We start from the raw sequence: 19,880 nt of genomic DNA on the forward strand, positions 1-19,880 counted from the left end.
GACGACCAGGTCACCCGATCGACTGATTGCTTCGCTGTGACTTTAACCGTGAACAAACAATTTGTAAATATTCTCGACAGCTCTGTAAGGACGTATCACAGTACCTCCATATCTGATCATACCATGTTAAAGGCGACTGTTACCACTGGCCACCACCCCCGCCGGACTCTTTTTTAACAGGGGGTGAATGTGGTATTTTCAGGTATTGCTATACCTAAGAGGCTGATGACCATTGGTTAAACCTAGGAGTTTACCATTGGCTGTTGATACGTAGCTCCGCCCTGACAGGTGGAGTATAAGAACTGGTGCCATCCCAGCAGCCTTCACTTTCTGTACCGAAGCTGCTGGGAAACAGTTCTAGTCGATTAAAGCCTTCAGTTATGAAATCACTTCGTCTTGAGTGTAATTGATCGTGCATCATTGTTGATTTCTCATACTGACTTTGTGAGTGCACTGGGGTTTTGAAACTGTCAAAATTGCAGTTATTTGCTGAAAGTTATTAGTTTATAGCAGTTCTGCAGGAAAGAAGTAAACAAACAGGAAATGTTTTGCGAATTGGGAAGTGATTAAACATGGCCAGAAAACTATAGTGGTATAATGCAGGACCAGACCAGGAGAGAGTTTTACATTAACTGAAAATCTAGCAAAAATTCTTGAAAATTCGCGACGGCTGTTGCAATTTGGCAAACACGACGTTATTCACGGTCCTTCCACTTTCCATAAAGCATCCTGCATTCTTTATTCTTTTTTCCAACCGTTCATTGGGAAGCAAATGCCTTGAGCCAAAATCAAAGTCCTGACAGGGACTTGAACCCTGGACCCTCAGATTAAAAGTTTAATGCTCTACCAACTGAGCTCCCAGGACCCATTTCCATAATGCTCTAATATCTTACGTTAAAGTCTCATATTGTATCTTTTGAATTTCCTTCACTGGTCATTCAGCCTCTCCAGCTCATTTCCCTCGCAAGCAGACCGGCAGCCTCCCTTCGGCTTTCTTTCTCAAATTCTTCAACTTGGACTCGCATTTTACCAATGACCTGTGATGTGACAACTGTTGTTACCCAGCGATAATGCACTGGGACTTCAAGACATTGAAGATTACGGTTAGGTTGCTGAGATATGAGTGGGAAGCTACAGAGATACAGATTGTATTTTAAGAGAGGGAATAAAGGGTGTCATCTGTTGTTTGTTGTGGCAGAGTGTGAACGCAAGTAAGCTCATTTTGTAAACCGCAAATTATGCAAATCGCAAAGTTTCAGGGCGTAAATAGATCTGTCAACTCCACATCTTAATGGAAAACGCCTCAAGCTTTATCCCGCCCAAATCGTTCTTGCTGACATGCAGCAACATATATTGTCCAATAAAAAGGCAAATTACTGCAGATGTGAAATCTGGAAACAAACAGGAAATGATGGAAAATCTCAGTGGGTCTGGCAGCATCTGTGAAGAGAGAACCGAGCTAACGTTTCAAGGTTGGGTCATTCTTCATCAGAGTAAATCATTTAATCATTCAATCTTTGCTTACAGATATCGCTGATAAATTTTCAAAACGTTCCTTCTGGAATACCGGAGGTAAATCCTGTCATGCATTCAAAGAAAACACTGCGGATGTTGCGAAAATGCATGAGAAGCTAAACATGATAGGATTGAAGCTCAAAAATTCAGAGGATATATGTGGAGCCAGACACAGCGTTAACATTTCAAATCCGTGTGATCCTTAATCAGAGCTGAAGTGAGGAGTAAATGCAATGGAGTAGATGAGAAAATGGAAGTTGCGTGAAAAATGGAGCTATGAAAGGTTTGACATAAGAGTAGGGAAAGCACCTTCAAGGTTAGTGCCATGGAGATTTTGCCAATATATTCTGCATACACCATTAAATTGGGAGCTTTTCATAAGAGGTTACTTTTTTTGACATAAAGGTATAAAGGCACTGCTGAGATTTGAACTCAGGATCGCCTGTTTACTAGACAGGAACTTTAACCATCTAAGCCACAGCACCAACGTGCAAACCAACTCTGCAAGTTTGGAACAGATTTCCATTATTTTGATTACCGCTCAGTATTGTTGATTTCTCATGCTGACTTTGAGAGTGCAAATTAAAATATTCATCGGCACTGGGCTTTTGAAACTGTAAAAATTGCAGTTATTTCTGAAAGTTATTAGATTATAGCATTCTGCAGGGAAGAAGTAATCAAACAGGAAATATTTTGTGAAGTGAAAGTAAATAAACATGACCACAAAACTAAAGTGGAATAATGCAGGACAAGACCAATAGAGTTGTTACATGAACTGAAAATCTAGCAAAAATTCTTGAAAGTTGTCGACGGCAATTGCAATTTGGCAAACACGACGTTGTCACGGTTCATCCACTTTCCCAAAAGCACTCTGCATTCTTTATTCTTTTTTCCTGTCGTTCATTGGGAACAAAAACGCCTTGAGACAAAGTTGAAGCCCAGGCAGGGACTTAAACCCATCGATCTTCAGATTAAAAGTCAGATGCTCTACCGACTGCGCTTCCAGGGCCCATTCCAAACAAAGTCTTCTCGCTCACTTCAAAGTCTCATATTGTAGCTTTTGAATTTCCTTCAATGGTCATTCAGCCTCACCAGCACATTTCCCTCGCAAGCAGACCGGCAGCCTCCCTTTGGCTTCCTTTCTCAAATTCTACAGCTGAAACTCGCTTTTTACCAGTGACTTGTGATGTGACAACTGTTTACTCAGGGACCTGCACTGAGACTTCAAAACTTTGAAGATTACATTTAGTTCGGTGAGATCTGAGTCGGAAGCTACAGAGACAAAGGTTGTATTTTCAGAGAGGGAATAAAAGGTATCATCTGGTGTTTGTTGTGGCAGAGTTTGAACGTAAATAAATTCATCTAGTAAACTAGCAAATTATGCAAATCGCAAAGTTTCAGGATATAAATAGATCTGTCAGCACCACATCATCATGGAAAATAAACCCAACCTTTATTTCGCCCGAGTCGATCTTGCAAACGTGCAGCAACATAAATCGTTCAATATAAAAGCAAATTACTGCGGATGTAAAATCTGAAAGAAAAACAGGAAATGACGGAAAATCTCAGCGGGTCTGGCACCACCTGTGAAGAGAGAACCGAGTTAACATTTCGAGTCCGGGTCACTCTTAATCACAGTAAATCAATTAATCATTCAATCATTGCTCACAGATGTCGCTAAAAAATATTCAAAATGTTCCTTCAGGATTACCGGAGGTAAATCCTGTCATGCATTCAAATAAAATACTGCGGATGTTGCGAATCTGCATGAGAAGCGAAACATGATAGGATTGAAGCTCAAAAATTCAGAGGATATATGTGGAGCCAGACACAGAGTTAACATTTCAAATCCGTGTGACCCTTAATCAGAGGTGAAGTGAGGAGTAAATGCAATGGAGTAGATGAGATGGAGTAGATGAGAAAATGGAAGTTGCGTGAAAAATGGAGCTATGAAAGGTTTGACATAAGAGTAGGGTGGGCATTTTCAAGGTTAGTGCCATGGAGATTTTGCCAATAAACTCTGCATTCACCATTAAATTTGGAGCTTTTCATAACAGGTTACTTGTTTTGACGTAAAGGTATAATGGCTCGGCTGAGATTTGAACACAGGATCTCCTGTTTACTAGACAAGCGCTTTAACCATCTAAGCCACAGCGCCTACTTGCACACCAGCTCTGCAATTTTGGAGCAGATTTCCATTATTTTGATTACCGCTCAGTATTGTTGATTTCTCATGCTGACTTTGAGAGTGCAAATTTCATCGGCACTGGACTTTTGAAACTGCAAAAATTGCAGTTATTTCTGAAAGTTATTAGATTATAGCATTCTGCAGGGAGAAGTAAACAAACAGGAACTATTTTGTGAATTGGAAGTAATTAAACATGACCACAAAACTACAGTGGTATAATGCAGGACAAGACCAGGAGAGAGTTTTTACATTAACTGAAAATCTAGCAGAAATTCTTGAAAGTTGTCGACGGCAATTGCAATTCGGCAAACACGACGTTGTCACGGTTCATCCACTTTCCCAAAATCACCCTGCATTCTTTATTTTTTTTTCCTGTCGTTCATTGGGAACAAAAACGCCTTGAGACAAACTTGAAGCCCAGGCAGGGACTTAAACCCATCGACCTTCAGATTAAAAGTCAGATGCTCTACCGACTGCGCTTCCAGGGCCCATTCCAAACGCAGTCTTATAGCTCACTTCAAAGTCTCATATTGTATATATTGAATTTCCTTCAATGGTAATTCAGCCTCACCAGCATATTTCCCTCGCAAGCAGACCGGCAGCCTCCCTTTGGCTTCCTTTCTCAAATTCTTCAGCTTGTACTCGCTTTTTACCAGTGACTTGTGATGTGACAACTGTTTACCCAGGGACCTGCACTGGGACTTCAAGACTTTGAAGATTACGTTTAGTTCGGTGAGATCTGAGTGGGAAGCTACAGAGACAAAGATTGTATTTTGAGAGAGGGAATAAAAGATATCATCTGGTGTTTGTTGTGGCAGTGTGTGAACGTAAAAAAATTCATCTAGTAAACTAGGAAATTATGCAAATCGCAAAGTTTCAGGATATAAATAGATCTGTCAGCACCACATTATCATGGAAAATAACCCCATCCTTTATACCGCCCGAGTCGTTCTTGCAAACGTGCAGCAACATAAATCGTTCAATATAAAAGCAAATTACTGCGGATGTAAAATCTGAAAGAAAAACAGGAAATGATGGAAAATCTCAGCGGGTCTGGCACCACCTGTGAAGAGAGAACCGAGTTAACATTTCGAGTCCGGGTCACTCTTCGTCACAGTAAATCAATTAATCATTCAATCGTTTCTCACAGATGTCGCTAAAAAACATTCAAAATGTTCCTTCAGGCTTACCGGAGGTAAATCCTGTCATGCATTCAAAGAAAATACTGCGGATGTTGCAAATCTGCATGAGAAGCTAAACATGATAGGATTGAAGTTCAAAAATTCAGAGGATATATGTGGAGCCAGACACAGCGTTAACATTTCAAATCCGTGTGATCCTTAATCAGAGCTGAAGTGAGGAGTAAATGCAATGGAGTAGATGAGATGGAGTAGATGAGAAAATGGAAGTTGCGTGAAAAATGGAGCTATGAAAGGTTTGACATTAGATTAGGGAGGGCATCTTCAAGGTAAGTGCCATGGAGATTTTGCCAATAAACTCTGAATTCACCATTAAAATGGGAGCTTTTCATAACAGGTTACTTGTTTTGACAGAAAGGTATAAAGGCAATGCTGAGATTTGAACTCAGGATCTCCTGTTTACGAGACAGGCGCTTTAACCATTTAAGCCACAGCGCCTACTTGCACACCAGCTCTGCAAGTTTGGAGCAGATTTCCATTATTTTGATTACCGCTCAGTATTGTTGATTTCTCATACTGACTTTGAGAGTGCAAATTTCATTGGCACTGGACTTTTGAAACTGCAAAAATTGCAGTTATTTCTGAAAGTTATTAGATTATAGCATTCTGCAGGGAGAAGTAAACAAACAGGAAATATTTTGTGAATTTGAAGTAATTAAACATGACCACAAAACTATTGTGATACAATGCAGGACAAGACCAGGAGAGAGTTTATACATTTACTGAAAATCTCGCAGAAATTCTTGAAAGTTGTCAACGCCAATTGCAATTTGGCAAACACGACGTTGTCACAGTTCATCCACTTTCCCAAAATCACCCTGCATTCTTTATTCTTTTTTCCTGTCGTTCATTGGGAACAAAAACGCCTTGAGACAAAGTTGAAGCCCAGGCAGGGACTTAAACCCATCGATCTTCAGATTAAAAGTCAGATGCTCTACCGACTGCGCTTCCAGGGCCCATTCCAAACGCAGTCTTATAGCTCACTTCAAAGTCTCATATTGTATATTTTGAATTTCCTTCAATGGTAATTCAGCCTTACCAGCACATTTCCCTCACAAGCAGACTGGCAGCCTCCCTTTGGCTTCCTTTCTCAAATTCTTCAGCTTGTTCTCGCTTTTTACCAGTGACTTGTGATTTGACAACTGTTTACCCAGGGACCTGCACTGGGACTTCAAGACTTTGAAGATTACGTTTAGTTCGATGAAATCTGAGTGGGAAGCTACAGAGACAAAGATTGTATTTTGAGAGAGGGAATAAAAGGTATCATCTGGTGTTTGTTGTGGCAGTGTGTGAACGTATATAAATTCATCTAGCAAACTAGTAAATTATGCAAATCGCAAAGTTTCAGGATATAAATAGATCTGTCAGCACCACATCATCATGGAAAATAACCCCATCCTTTATCCCACCCGAGTCGTTCTTGCAAACGTGCAGCAACATTAATCGATCATTATAAAAGCAAATTACTGCGGATGTAAAATCTGAAAGAAAAACAGGAAATGATGGAAAATGTCAGCGGGTCTGGCACCACCTGTGAAGAGAGAACCGAGTTAACATTTCGAGTCCGGGTCACTCTTCGTCCCAGTAAATCAATTAATCATTCAATCGTTTCTCACAGATGTCGCTAAAAAACATTCAAAAAGTTCCTTCAGGATTACCGGACGTAAATCCTGTCATGCATTCAAAGAAAATACTGCAGATGTTGCGAATCTGCATGAGAAGCTAAACATGATAGGATTGAAGCTCAAAAATTCAGAGGATATATGTGGAGCCAGACACAGCGTTAACATTTCAAATCCGTGTGATCCTTAATCAGAGCTGAAGTGAGGAGTAAATGCAATGGAGTCGATGAGATGGAGTAGATGAGAAAATGGAAGTTGCGTGAAAAATGGAGCTATGAAAGGTTTGACATAAGAGTAGGGAGGGCATCTTCAAGGTTAGTGCCGTGGAGATTTTGCCAATAAACTCTGCATTCACCATTAAATTGGGAGCTTTTCATAACAGGTTACTTGTTATGACATTAAGGTAAAAAGGCACTGCTGAGATTTGAACTCAGGATCTCCTGTTTACTAGACAAGCGCTTTTACCATCTAAGCCACAGCACCTACTTGCAGACTCGCTCTGCAAGTTTGAAGCAGATTTCCATTATTTTGATTACCGCTCAGTATTGTTGATTTCTCATTCTGACTTTGAGAGTGCAAATTTCATTGGCACTGGACTTTTGAAACTGCAAAAATTGCTGTTATTTCTGAAAGTTATTAGATTATAGCATTCTGCAGGGAGAAGTAAACAAACAGGAAATATTTTGTGAATTTGAAGTAATTAAACATGACCACAAAACTATTGTGATACAATGCAGGACAAGACCAGGAGAGAGTTTATACATTAACTGAAAATTTAGCAGAAATTCTTGAAAATTGTCGACGCCAATTGCAATTTAGCAAACACGACGTTGTCACAGTTCATCCACTTTCCCAAAATCACCCTGCATTCTTTATTCTTTTTTCCTGTCGTTCATTGGGAACAAAAACGCCTTGAGACAAAGTTGAAGCCCAGGCAGGGACTTAACCCATCGATCTTCAGATTAAAAGTCAGATGCTCTACCGACTGCGCTTCCAAGGCCCATTCCAAACGCAGTCTTATAGCACAGTTCAAAGTCTCATATTGTATATTTTGAATTTCCTTCAATGGTAATTCAGCCTCACCAGCACATTTCACTCGCAAGCAGACTGGCAGCCTCCCTTTGGCTTCCTTTCTCAAATTCTTCAGCTTGTTCTCGCTTTTTACCAGTGACTTGTGATTTGACAACTGTTTACCCAGGGACCTGCACTGGGACTTCAAGACTTTGAAGATTACATTTAGTTCGGTGAGATCTGAGTGGGAAGCTACAGAGACAAAGATTGTATTTTGACAGAGGGAATAAAAGGTATCATCTGGTGTTTGTTGTGGCAGTGTGTGAACGTAAATAAATTCATCTAGTAAACTAGCGAATTATGCAAATCGCAAAGTTTCAGGATATAAATAGATCTGTCAGCACCACATCATCATGGAAAATAACCCCATCCTTTATACCGCCCGAGTCGTTCTTGCAAACATGCAGCAACATAAATTGTTCAATATAAAAGCAAATTACTGCGGATGTAAAATCTGAAAGAAAAACAGGAAATGATGGAAAATGTCAGCGGGTCTGGCACCACCTGTGAAGAGAGAACCGAGTTAACATTTCGAGTCCGGGTCACTCGTCGTCACAGTAAATCAATTAATCATTCAATCGTTGCTCACAGATGTCGCTAAAAAACATTCAAAATGTTCCTTCAGGATTACCGGAGGTAAATCCTGTCATGCATTCAAAGATAATACTGCGGATGTTGCAAATCTGCATGAGAAGCTAAACATGATAGGATTGAAGCTCAAAAATTCAGAGGATATATGTTGAGCCAGACACAGAGTTAACATTTCAAATCCGTGTGATCCTTAATCAGAGCTGAAGTGAGGAGTAAATGCAATGGAGTAGATGAGATGGAGTAGATGAGAAAATGGAAGTTGCGTGAAAAATGGAGCTATGAAAGGTTTGACATAAGAGTAGGCAGAGCATCTTCAAGGGTATTGCCATGGAGATGTTGCCAATAAACTCAGCATTCACCATTAAATTGGGAGCTTTTCACAACAGGTGACTTGTTTTGACGTAAAGGTATAAAGGCACTGCTGAGATTTGAAATCAGGATCTCCTGTTTACAAGACAGGCGCTTTAACCATCTAAGCCACAGCGCCTACTTGCACACCAGCTCTGCAAGTTTGGAGCAGATTTCCATTATTTTGATTACCGCTCAGTATTGTTGATTTCTCATGCTGACTTTGAGAGTGCAAATTTCATTGGCACTGGACTTTTGAAACTGCAAAAATTGCTGTTATTTCTGAAAGTTATTAGATTATAGCATTCTGCAGGGAGAAGTAAACAAACAGGAAATATTTTGTGAATTTGAAGTAATTAAACATGACCACAAAACTATTGTGATACAATGCAGGACAAGACCAGGAGAGGGTTTATACATTAACTGAAAATTTAGCAGAAATTCTTGAAAGTTGTCGACGCCAATTGCAATTTAGCAAACACGACGTTGTCACAGTTCATCCACTTTCCCAAAATCACCCTGCATTCTTTATTCTTTTTTCCTGTCGTTCATTGGGAACAAAAACGCCTTGAGACAAAGTTGAAGCCCAGGCAGGGACTTAACCCATCGATCTTCAGATTAAAAGTCAGATGCTCTACCGACTGCGCTTCCAGGGCCCATTCCAAACGCAGTCTTATAGCTCACTTCAAAGTCTCATATTGTATATTTTGAATGTCCTTCAATGGTAATTCAGCCTCACCAGCACATTTCCCTCGCAAGCAGACCGGCAGCCTCCCTTTGGCTTCCTTTCTCAAATTCTTCAGCTTGTTCTCGCTTTTTACCAGTGACTTGTGATTTGACAACTGTTTACCCAGGGACCTGCACTGGGACTTCAAGACTTTGAAGATTACGTTTAGTTCGGTGAGATCTGAGTGGGAAGCTACAGAGACAAAGATTGTATTTTGACAGAGGGAATAAAAGGTATCATCTGGTGTTTGTTCTGGCAGTGTGTGAACGTAAATAAATTCATCTAGTAAACTAGCGAATTATGCAAATCGCAAAGTTTCAGGATATAAATAGATCTGTCAGCACCACATCATCATGGAAAATAACCCCATCCTTTATACCGCCTGTGGCGCACAAAGACTCCGTGAGACAAACAGAGTGAAGTCGATGAGGCTTTATTAAGCGTGTCTGTTCCCCAGCAGCCCGATAGTAAACTGGCATGCGGGGGAAGGCACCGGCTTCTTATACTTCGCCTTCAGGGCGGAGTATGAGGTCAACGGCCAACCAGGACCCGGGATCTGTCAGCCAATGACATTAGGGCTTCCAGTCCCACATGACCCCCAATACATACTACCACATTCACCCCTTGTCAAAAATGAACCCGGCGGGGTGATGCTTCGTATGGTGGTAAGGGTTTACAGTACTGGTCCTGGGAGGAGAGAACAGTTACATGGTAGGACCGTATTGGACAGTATCGTCCTGTTACAACTATTTACAGAGGAGATATGAAAACAAAATGTTCATTGGACAGTCCATCTTTGTTTTACATCGACGCCACGAGTCGGTCGGGCGGTCTGGTCGTCCGTGTCGATCGCCTCGGCCCCGGCGGTGGTGGTAGTGCTTGTACCAGCGTTGTCGCCTCCGGGAACCGCACGGTTTTAGCTGTCGGTGCAAAGGGGAGGGGGGCTGATCCTCCTGGGAAGGGGGCGGTCGCGGGGTGCGGCGGTGGCAGGAAGGGGGGCGGTTGGGTTGATGGTGCCGGGGGTGTGTGCGTGGTGCCGGCGGGCGCCAGATCCCGCAGGGAGACCGTGTCCTGTCGGCCGTCGGGGTACTCCACGTAGGCGTACTGGGGGTTTGCGTGGAGGAGGTGAACCCTTTCGACCAACGGGTCCGCCTTATGTGCCCGCACGTGCTTTCGGAGCAGGATGGGCCCTGGGGCCGCCAGCCAGGTCGGCAGCGACGTTCCAGAGGAGGACCTCCTAGGGAAGACAAGGAGACGCTCGTGAGGCGTTTGATTAGTGCTCGTACATAATAACGACCGGATGGAATGGAGAGCGTCCGGGAGGACCTCCTGCCACCGTGAAACTGGGAGATCCCTGGACCGTAGAGCCAGTAGGACGGCCTTCCAGACCGTGCCGTTCTCCCTCTCTACTTGCCCGTTCCCCCGGGGGTTGTAGCTGGTCGTCCTGCTTGAAGCTATACCCTTGCTGAGCAGGAACTGGCGCAGCTCGTCACTCATGAAAGAGGACCGACCCCCTGTCGCTGTGGACGTATGCGGGGTAACCGAACAGTGTGAATATGCTGTTCAGGGCTTTAATGACTGTGGCCGCGGTCATGTCGGAGCAGGGAATGGCAAAAGGGAAGCGGGAGTATTCGTCCACTACATTAAGGAAATACGCGTTGCGGTCGGTGGAGGGGAGGGGCCCTTTGAAATCGAGACTGAGGCGTTCAAAGGGACGGGAAGCCTTAATCAGGTGCGCTCCATCTGGCCTGAAAAAATGCGGTTTGCATTCTGCGCAGATGTGGCAGTCTCTTGTGACTGTACGGACCTCCTCTAAGGAGTAGGGGAGATTGCGGGACTTGATGAAGTGGTAAAACCGAGTGACCCCCGGGTGGCAGAGGTCCTCGTGGAGGGCTTGGAGGCGGTCAATTTGTGCGTTGGCACATGTCCCGCGGGATAGGGCATCAGACGGCTCGTTCAGCTTTCCGGGCCGGTACAAGATCTCATAGTTGAAGGTGGAGAGTTCGATCCTCCACCGCAAGATCTTGTCGTTCTTGATCTTGCCCCGCTGTGCATTATCGAACATGAAGGCAACCGACCGTTGGTCAGTGAGGAGAGTGAATCTCCTGCCGGCCAGGTAATGCCTCCAATGTCGCACAGCCTCCACTATGGCTTGGGCTTCCTTTTCCACTGAGGAGTGGCGGATTTCTGAGGCGTGGAGGGTTCGGGAGAAAAAGGCCACGGGTCTGCCCGCTTGGTTAAGGGTAGCCGCGAGAGCTACGTCAGAGGCGTCGCTCTCGACCTGGAAGGGGAGGGACTCGTCGATGGCGCGCATCGTGGCCTTTGCGATGTTCGCTTTGATGCGGCTGAAAGCCTGGCAAGCCTCTGTCGACAGCGGGAAAGCAGTGGTCTGTATTAGGGGGCGGGCCTTGTCTGCGTACTGGGGGACCCACTGGGCGTAGTATGAAAAGAACCCCAGGCAGCGTTTCAGGGCTTTTGGGCAGTGCGGGAGGGGAAATTCCATGAGTGCGCGCATACGTTCGGGGTCGGGGCCTATTATCCCATTGCGCACTATGTAGCCCAGAATGGCTAGCCGATCGGTGCTAAAAACGCACTTGTCCTCATTGTACGTGAGGTTCAAGGCTTTGGCAGTCTGGAGGAATTTTTGGAGGTTGGCGTCGTGGTCCTGCTGATCGTGGCCGCAGATGGTTACATTGTCGAGGTACGGGAACGTGGCCCGTAACCCATGTTGATCAACCATTCGGTCCATTTCCCGTTGGAAGACCGAGACGCCGTTTGTGACGCCAAAAGGGACCCTTAGGAAGTGGTATAATCGCCCGTCTGCCTCGAAGGCTGTGTACTTGCGGTCACTTGGGCGGATGGGGAGCTGATGGTAGGCGGACTTGAGGTCCACGGTGGAGAAGACTTTATACTGGGCAATCCGATTGACCATGTCGGATATGCGGGGGAGAGGGTACGCGTCTAGTTGTGTGTACCTGTTGATGGTCTGGCTATAGTCAATGACCATCCTTTGTTTCTCCCCTGTCTTCACTACTACCACCTGCGCTCTCCAGGGACTATTGCTGGCCTGGATTATGCCCTCCTTTAGTAGCCGCTGGACTTCGGAGCGAATGAAGGTCCGGTCCTGGGCGCTGTACCGTCTGCTCCTAGTGGCGACGGGTTTGCAATCCGGGGTGAGGTTCGCAAACAAGGACGGGGGTTGCACCTTGAGGGTGGCGAGGCCGCAGATAGTGAGTGGGGGTATGGGGCCGCCGAATTTAAATGTAAGGCTCTGTAGGTTACATTGAAAATCTAAGCCCAGCAAGGTGGGGGCACAGAGTTGGGGAAGGACGTTAAGTTTGTAGTTTTTGAATTCCCTCCCCTGTACCGTTAGGGTAACTATGCAGAATCCCTGGATCTGTACGGAGTGGGATCCTGCGGCTAGGCAAATCTTTTGTGCGCTGGGATAGGTAGTTAAGGAACAGCGTCTTACCGTGTCGGGATGTATAAAACTTTCCGTGCTCCCGGAGTCGACTAGGCATGGCGTCTCGTGGCCGTTAATTAGGACCGTTGTCGTCGTCGTCTGGAGAGTCCGGGGCCGAGCCTGATCGAGCGTAACCGAAGCGAGCCGTGGTTGTAGTAGTGGGGTGGGGTCCGTTGTTGCCGTCCAAGAGGACGTCGGGGATGGATAAAATGGCCGCCCCCATACCTCGCCCGTAGATGAGGGGTCACAAGATGGCGTCGGGGGTGGACAAAATGGCCGCCCCCACGCGTCGTACAGGTCGGGGGCGGTCCAAGATGGCGGGTCCCCTCCTCCCCTCGTGGTGGTCGGGACCCAAAATGGCGGCGTCTGCGGGTCGCACATTGAGTGCTGGGGGGTCTGGGGGGCGCTAGGACCGCGCGGAGTTCCCGGGCCGCGGGCGCTAGGACCGCGCGGAGTTCCTTTGGTGCGAGCTCCAGGGCCGCGGGCGCTAGGACCGCGCGGAGCTCCCTGGCTGGGGACCGGCAGGTCAGTGCGAGCGCTGGGACAGTGAGGAGGTCCCTCGCCGGGGACATCGGTGGTCGGGGTCAAGGTAGGTGGCGCTGGCGGGTCAGGCGTGGGGCGCGGGACGGGGGTGAGGGTGGCGTTCGGGATACGGAAAACCCCTTCCTCTCCGTGGAGAGTGTTGGCTGGCACCCAAATCGGGAGCGCCGGCGGCGGGTCATACATGGGCTGCGGGGAGGGGGGTTGGGGAGCGTAGCCGGCGTGCAGGGCTCCCAGTTCTCCCGGGACCGCGGTGGTCGGGACCCAAAATGGCGGCGCCTGGGGGTCGCACATGGCGTGCTGGGGGGGTTGGGAGGCATAGACTGCCTGTAGGGCTCCCTGTTCTCCCGGGACGGCGGCGACCACGCGGGACCGGCACACCACCGCATAGTGGCCCTTTTTCCCGCAGCTTTTGCAGATGGCTGCGCGGGCCGGACAGCGTTGTCGGGGGTGCTTCGCCTGGCCGCAGAAATAACAGCGGGCGCCCCCGGTGCGACTCGGCGTTTGGACTGCGCAAGCCTGTGGGGTGTCCGGGGGGGGGTAGGGGGTTTGCCGCGGCGGGTACGTACGGGGCCCAATGGCCTGCCGCGCGGTCGGGGCCGTAGGCGCGGGTATTACGCGCGGCTACGTCCAGCGAGGCTGCCAGGGCCCGTGCCTCTGAGAGTCCTAGTGACTCTTTTTCTAGAAGTCTTTGGCGGATTTGGGAGGATTGTATACCTGCAACAAAAGCATCGCGCATTATCATGTCCATGTGTTCGTTTGCGTTCACCGACGGGCAGCTGCAGGCTCGTCCCAAAATCAGCAGCGCGGCGTAGAACTCGTCCATCGATTCTCCGGGAGCTTGCCGTCTTGTCGCGAGCTGGTAGCGAGCGTAGATTTGGTTAACTGGGCGAACGTAGAGACTTCTCAGTGCTGCGAACGCCGTCTGGAAATCGCGGGTGTCTTCAATGAGGGTGAAAATCTCCGTGCTCACCCTCGAGTGCAGGACCTGCAGTTTTTGTTCGTCTGAGACGCGGCCTGTGGTCGATGTGATGTAGGCCTCAAAGCAAGTCTGCCAGTGTTTGAAGGCTGCTGCTGCATTCACTGCGTGGGGGCAGATCCTCAGGCATTCTGGAATGATCCTGAGCTCCATAGTGCTTTTTAGGCACGCTTAATAAATTGTGGCGCACAAAGACTCCGTGAGACAAACAGAGTGAAGTCGATGAGGCTTTATTAAGCGTGTCTGTTCCCCAGCAGCCCGATAGTAAACTGGCCTGCGGGGGAAGGCACCGGCTTCTTATACTTCGCCTTCAGGGCGGAGTATGAGGTCAACGGCCAACCAGGACCCGGGATCTGTCAGCCAATGACATTAGGGCTTCCAGTCCCACATGACCCCCAATACATACTACCACACCGCCCGAGTCGTTCTTGCAAACGTGCAGCAACATAAATCGTTCAATATAAAAGCAAATTACTGCGGATGTAAAATCTGAAAGAAAAACAGGAAATGATGGAAAATCTCAGCGGGTCTGGCACCACCTGTGAAGAGAGAACCGAGTTAACATTTCGAGTCCGGGTCACTCTTATCACAGTAAATCAATTAATCATTCAATCGTTGCTCACAGATGTCGCTAAAAAACATTCAAAATGTTCCTTCAGGATTACCGGAGGTAAATCCTGTCATGCATTCAAAGAAAATACTGTGGATGTTGCAAATCTGCATGAGAAGCTAAACATGATAGGATTGAAGCTCAAAAATTCAGAGGATATATGTTGAGCCAGACACAGAGTTAACATTTCAAATCCGTGTGATCCTTAATCAGAGCTGAAGTGAGGAGTAAATGCAATGGAGTAGATGAGATGGAGTAGATGAGAAAATGGAAGTTGCGTGAAAAATGGAGCTATGAAAGGTTTGACATAAGAGTAGGGAGAGCATCTTCAAGGGTATTGCCATGGAGATGTTGCCCATAAACTCAGCATTCACAACAGGTGACTTGTTTTGACGTAAAGGTATAAAGGAACTGCTGAGATTTGAAATCAGGATCTCCTGTTTACTAGACAGGCGCTTTAACCATCTAAGCCACAGCACCTACTTGCACACCAGCTCTGCAAGTTTGGAGCAGATTTCCATTATTTTGATTACCGCTCAGTATTGTTGATTTCTCATGCTGACTTTGAGAGTGCAAATTTCATTGGCACTGGACTTTTGAAACTGCAAAAATTGCTGTTATTTCTGAAAGTTATTAGATTATAGCATTCTGCAGGGAGTAGTTAACAAACAGGAAATATTTTGTGAATTGGAAGTAATTAAACATGACCACAAAACCATAGTGGTATAATGCAGGACAAGACCAGGAGAGAGTTTTTACATTAACTGAAAATCTAGCAAAAATTCTTGAAAGTTGTCGATGCCAATTGCAATTTGGCAAACACGACGTTGTCACAGTTCATCCACTTTCCACAAATCACCCTGCATTCTTTATTCTTTTTTCCTGTCGTTCATTGGGAACAAAAACGGCTAGAGACAAAGTTGAAGCCCAGGCAGGGACTTAAACCCATCGATCTTCAGATTAAAAGTCAGATGCTCTACCGACTGCGCTTCCAAGGCCCATTCCAAACGCAGTCTTATAGCTCACTTCAAAGTCTCATATTGTATATTTTGAATGTCCTTCAATGGTAATTCAGCCTCACCAGCACATTTCCCTCGCAAGCAGACTGGCAGCCTCCCTTTGGCTTCCTTTCTCAAATTCTTCAGCTTGTTCTCGCTTTTTACCAGTGACTTGTGATTTGACAACTGTTTACCCAGGGACCTGCACTGGGACTTCAAGACTTTGAAGATTACGTTTAGTTCGGTGAGATCTGAGTGGGAAGCTACAGAGACAAAGATTGTATTTTGACAGAGGGAATAAAAGGTATCATCTGGTGTTTGTTCTGGCAGTGTGTGAACGTAAATAAATTCATCTAGTAAACTAGCGAATTATGCAAATCGCAAAGTTTCAGGATATAAATAGATCTGTCAGCACCACATCATCATGGAAAATAACCCCATCCTTTATACCGCCCGAGTCGTTCTTGCAAACGTGCAGCAACATAAATCGTTCAATATAAAAGCAAATTACTGCGGATGTAAAATCTGAATCTTTAGTGTAGAAGATTGTAGTTTAGTCGGGCAGTATGGTCGGCACGGGCTTGGAGGGCCGAAGGGCCTGTTCCTGTGCTGTACATTTCTTTGTTCTTTGTTCTTTGTTCTTTGAAAGAAAAACAGGAAATGATGGAAAATCTCAGCGGGTCTGGCACCACCTGTGAAGAGAGAACCGAGTTAACATTTCGAGTCCGGGTCACTCTTATCACAGTAAATCAATTAATCATTCAATCGTTGCTCACAGATGTCGCTAAAAAACATTCAAAATGTTCCTTCAGGATTACCGGAGGTAAATCCTGTCATGCATTCAAAGAAAATACTGTGGATGTTGCAAATCTGCATGAGAAGCTAAACATGATAGGATTGAAGCTCAAAAATTCAGAGGATATATGTTGAGCCAGACACAGAGTTAACATTTCAAATCCGTGTGATCCTTAATCAGAGCTGAAGTGAGGAGTAAATGCAATGGAGTAGATGAGATGGAGTAGATGAGAAAATGGAAGTTGCGTGAAAAATGGAGCTATGAAAGGTTTGACATAAGAGTAGGGAGAGCATCTTCAAGGGTATTGCCATGGAGATGTTGCCAACAAACTCTGCATTCACCATTAAATTGGGAGCTTTTCATAACAGGTTACTTGTTTTGACGTAAAGGTGTAAAGGAACGCTGCGATTTGAACTAAGGATCCCCTGTTTACTGGACAGGCACTTTAACATCTAAGCCACAGCCCTACTGGCAGACCAGCTCTGCAAGTTTGGAACAGATTTCCATTATTTTGATTACCGCTCAGTATTGTTGAGTTCTCATGCTGACTTTGCGAGTGCAAATTTCATTGGCACTGGACTTTTGAAACTGCAAAAATTGCTGTTATTTCTGAAAGTTATTAGATTATAGCATTCTGCAGGGAGAAGTTAACAAACAGGAAATATTTTGTGAATTGGAAGTAATTAAACATGACCACAAAACTATTGTGATACAATGCAGGACAAGACCAGGAGAGAGTTTTTACATTAACTGAAAATCTAGCAAAAATTCTTGAAAGTTGTCGACGGCAATTGCAATTTGGCAAACACGACGTTGTCACGGTTCATCCAGTTTCCCAAAATCACCCTGCATTCTTTATACTTTTTTCCTTTCGTTCATTGGGAACAAAAACACCTTGAGACAAAGTTGAAGCCCAGGCAGGGACTGAAACCCATCGATCTTCAGATTAAAAGTCAGATGCTCTTCCGGCTGCGCTTCTAGGGCCCATTCCAAACGCAGTCTTATAGCTCACTTCATTGTCTCATATTGTATATTTTGAATTTCCGTCAATGGTAATTCAGCCTCACCAGCACATTTCCCTCGCAAGCAGACCGGCAGCCTCCCTTTGGCTTCCTTTCTCAAATTCTTCAGCTTGTTCTCGCTTTTTACCAGTGACTTGTGATGTGACAACTGTTTACCCAGGGACCTGCACTGGGACTTCAAGACTTTGAAGATTACGTTTAGTTCGGTGAGATCTGAGTGGGAAGCTACAGAGACAAAGATTGTATTTTGAGAGAGGGAATAAAAGGTATCATCTGGTGTTTGTTGTGGCAGTGTGTGAACGTAAATAAATTCATCTTGTAAACTAGCAAATTATGCAAATCGCAAAGTTTCAGGATATAAATAGATTTGTCAGCACCACATCATCATGGAAAATAACCCCATCCTTTATCCCGCCCGAGTCGTTCTTGCAAACGTGCAGCAACATAAATCGTTCAATATAAAAGCAAATTACTTCGGATGTAAAATCTGAAAGAAAAACAGGAAATGATGGAAAATCTCAGCGGGTCTGGCACCACCTGTGAAGAGAGAACCGAGTTAGCATTTCGAGTCCGGGTCACTCTTCGTCCCAGTAAATCAATTAATCATTCAATCGTTGCTCACAGATGTCGCTAAAAAACATTCAAAAAGTTCCTTCAGGATTACCGGAGGTAAATCCTGTCATGCATTCAAAGAAAATACTGCAGATGGTGCGAATCTGCATGAGAAGCTAAACATGATAGGATTGAAGTTCAAAAATTCAGAGGATATATGTGGAGCCAGACACAGCGTTAACATTTCAAATTCGTGTGATCCTTAATCAGAGCTGAAGTGAGGAGTAAATGCAATGGAGTAGATGAGATGGAGTAGATGAGAAAATGGAAGTTGCGTGAAAAATGGTGCTATGAAAGGTTTGACATTAGAGTAGGGAGGGTATCTTCAAGGTAAGTGCCATGGAGATTTTGCCAATAAACTCTGCATTCACCATTAAATTGGGAGCTTTTCATAACAGGTTACTTGTTTTGACAGAAAGGTATAAAGGCACTGCTGAGATTTGAACTCAGGATCTCCTGTTTACGAGACAGGCGCTTTAACCATTTAAGCCACAGCGCCTACTTGCACACCAGCTCTGCAAGTTTGGAGCAGATTTCCATTATTTTGATTACCGCTCAGTATTGTTGATTTCTCATACTGACTTTGAGAGTGCAAATTTCATTGGCACTGGACTTTTGAAACTGCAAAAATTGCAGTTATTTCTGAAAGTTATTAGATTATAGCATTCTGCAGGGACTAGTAAACAAACAGGAAATATTTTGTGAATTGGAAGTAATTAAACATGACCACAAAACTATAGTGGTATAATGCAGGACAAGACCAGGAGAGAGTTTTTACATTAACTGAAAATCTAGCAGAAATTGTTGAAAGTTGTCGACGGCAATTGAAATTTGGCAAACACGACGTTGTCACGGTTCATCAACTTTCACCAAATCACCCTGCATTCTTTATTCTTTTTTCCTGTTGTTCATTGGGAACAAAGACGCCTTGAGACAAAGTTGAAGCCCAGGCAGGGACCTAAACCCATCGATCTTCAGATTAAAAGTCAGATGCTCTACCGACTGCGCTTCCAGGGCCCATTCCAAACGCAGTTTTATAGCTCACTTCAAAGTCTCATATTGTATATTTTGAATTTCCTTCAATGGTAATTCAGCCTCAGCAGCACATTTCCCTCGCAAGCAGATTGGCAGCCTCCCTTTGGCTTCCTTTCTCAAATTCTTCAGCTTGTACTCGCTTTTTACCAGTGACTTGTGATGTGACAACTGTTTACCCAGGGACCTGCACTGGGACTTCAAGACTTTGAAGATTACGTTTAGTTCGGTGAGATCTGAGTGGGAGGCTACAGATACAAAGATTGTATTTTGAGAAAGGGAATAAAAGGTATCATCTGGTGTTTGTTGTGGCAGAGTGTGAACGTAAATAAATTCATCGAGTAAACTAGCAAATTATGCAAATCGCAAAGTTTCAGGATATAAATAGATCTGTCAGCACCACATCATCATGGAAAATAACCCCATCCTTTATCCCGCCCGAGTCGTTCTTGCAAACGTGCAGCAACATAAATCGTTCAATATAAAAGCAAATTACCTCGGATGTAAAATCTGAAAGAAAAACAGGAAATGATGGAAAATCTCAGCGGGTCTGGCACCACCTGTGAA

At 45.1% G+C, this 19,880-nt stretch overlaps 6 non-coding genes across 6 annotated transcripts; all 6 read right to left on the bottom strand.

Moving 5' to 3' along the window:
* Positions 1-1,926: 1,926 nt before the first annotated feature.
* trnat-agu (transfer RNA threonine (anticodon AGU)) lies at positions 1,927-2,000 on the bottom strand. Its single transcript has one exon. It is a non-coding gene; the product is annotated as a tRNA-Thr (tRNA).
* Positions 2,001-5,266: 3,266 nt separating this feature from the next.
* Positions 5,267-5,340, bottom strand: trnat-cgu (transfer RNA threonine (anticodon CGU)). The gene has a single exon. It is a non-coding gene; the product is annotated as a tRNA-Thr (tRNA).
* Positions 5,341-6,933: 1,593 nt separating this feature from the next.
* trnat-agu (transfer RNA threonine (anticodon AGU)) lies at positions 6,934-7,007 on the bottom strand. The gene has a single exon. It is a non-coding gene; the product is annotated as a tRNA-Thr (tRNA).
* Positions 7,008-8,599: 1,592 nt separating this feature from the next.
* Positions 8,600-8,673, bottom strand: trnat-ugu (transfer RNA threonine (anticodon UGU)). The gene has a single exon. It is a non-coding gene; the product is annotated as a tRNA-Thr (tRNA).
* A 6,586-nt stretch (positions 8,674-15,259) lies between these two features.
* Positions 15,260-15,333, bottom strand: trnat-agu (transfer RNA threonine (anticodon AGU)). The gene has a single exon. It is a non-coding gene; the product is annotated as a tRNA-Thr (tRNA).
* Positions 15,334-18,706: 3,373 nt separating this feature from the next.
* trnat-cgu (transfer RNA threonine (anticodon CGU)) lies at positions 18,707-18,780 on the bottom strand. The gene has a single exon. It is a non-coding gene; the product is annotated as a tRNA-Thr (tRNA).
* Positions 18,781-19,880: the final 1,100 nt, after the last annotated feature.

This window comes from Scyliorhinus torazame, chromosome 4, assembly GCF_047496885.1.
Source record: "Scyliorhinus torazame isolate Kashiwa2021f chromosome 4, sScyTor2.1, whole genome shotgun sequence".
In the NCBI taxonomy this organism is placed as follows: domain Eukaryota; kingdom Metazoa; phylum Chordata; class Chondrichthyes; order Carcharhiniformes; family Scyliorhinidae; genus Scyliorhinus; species Scyliorhinus torazame.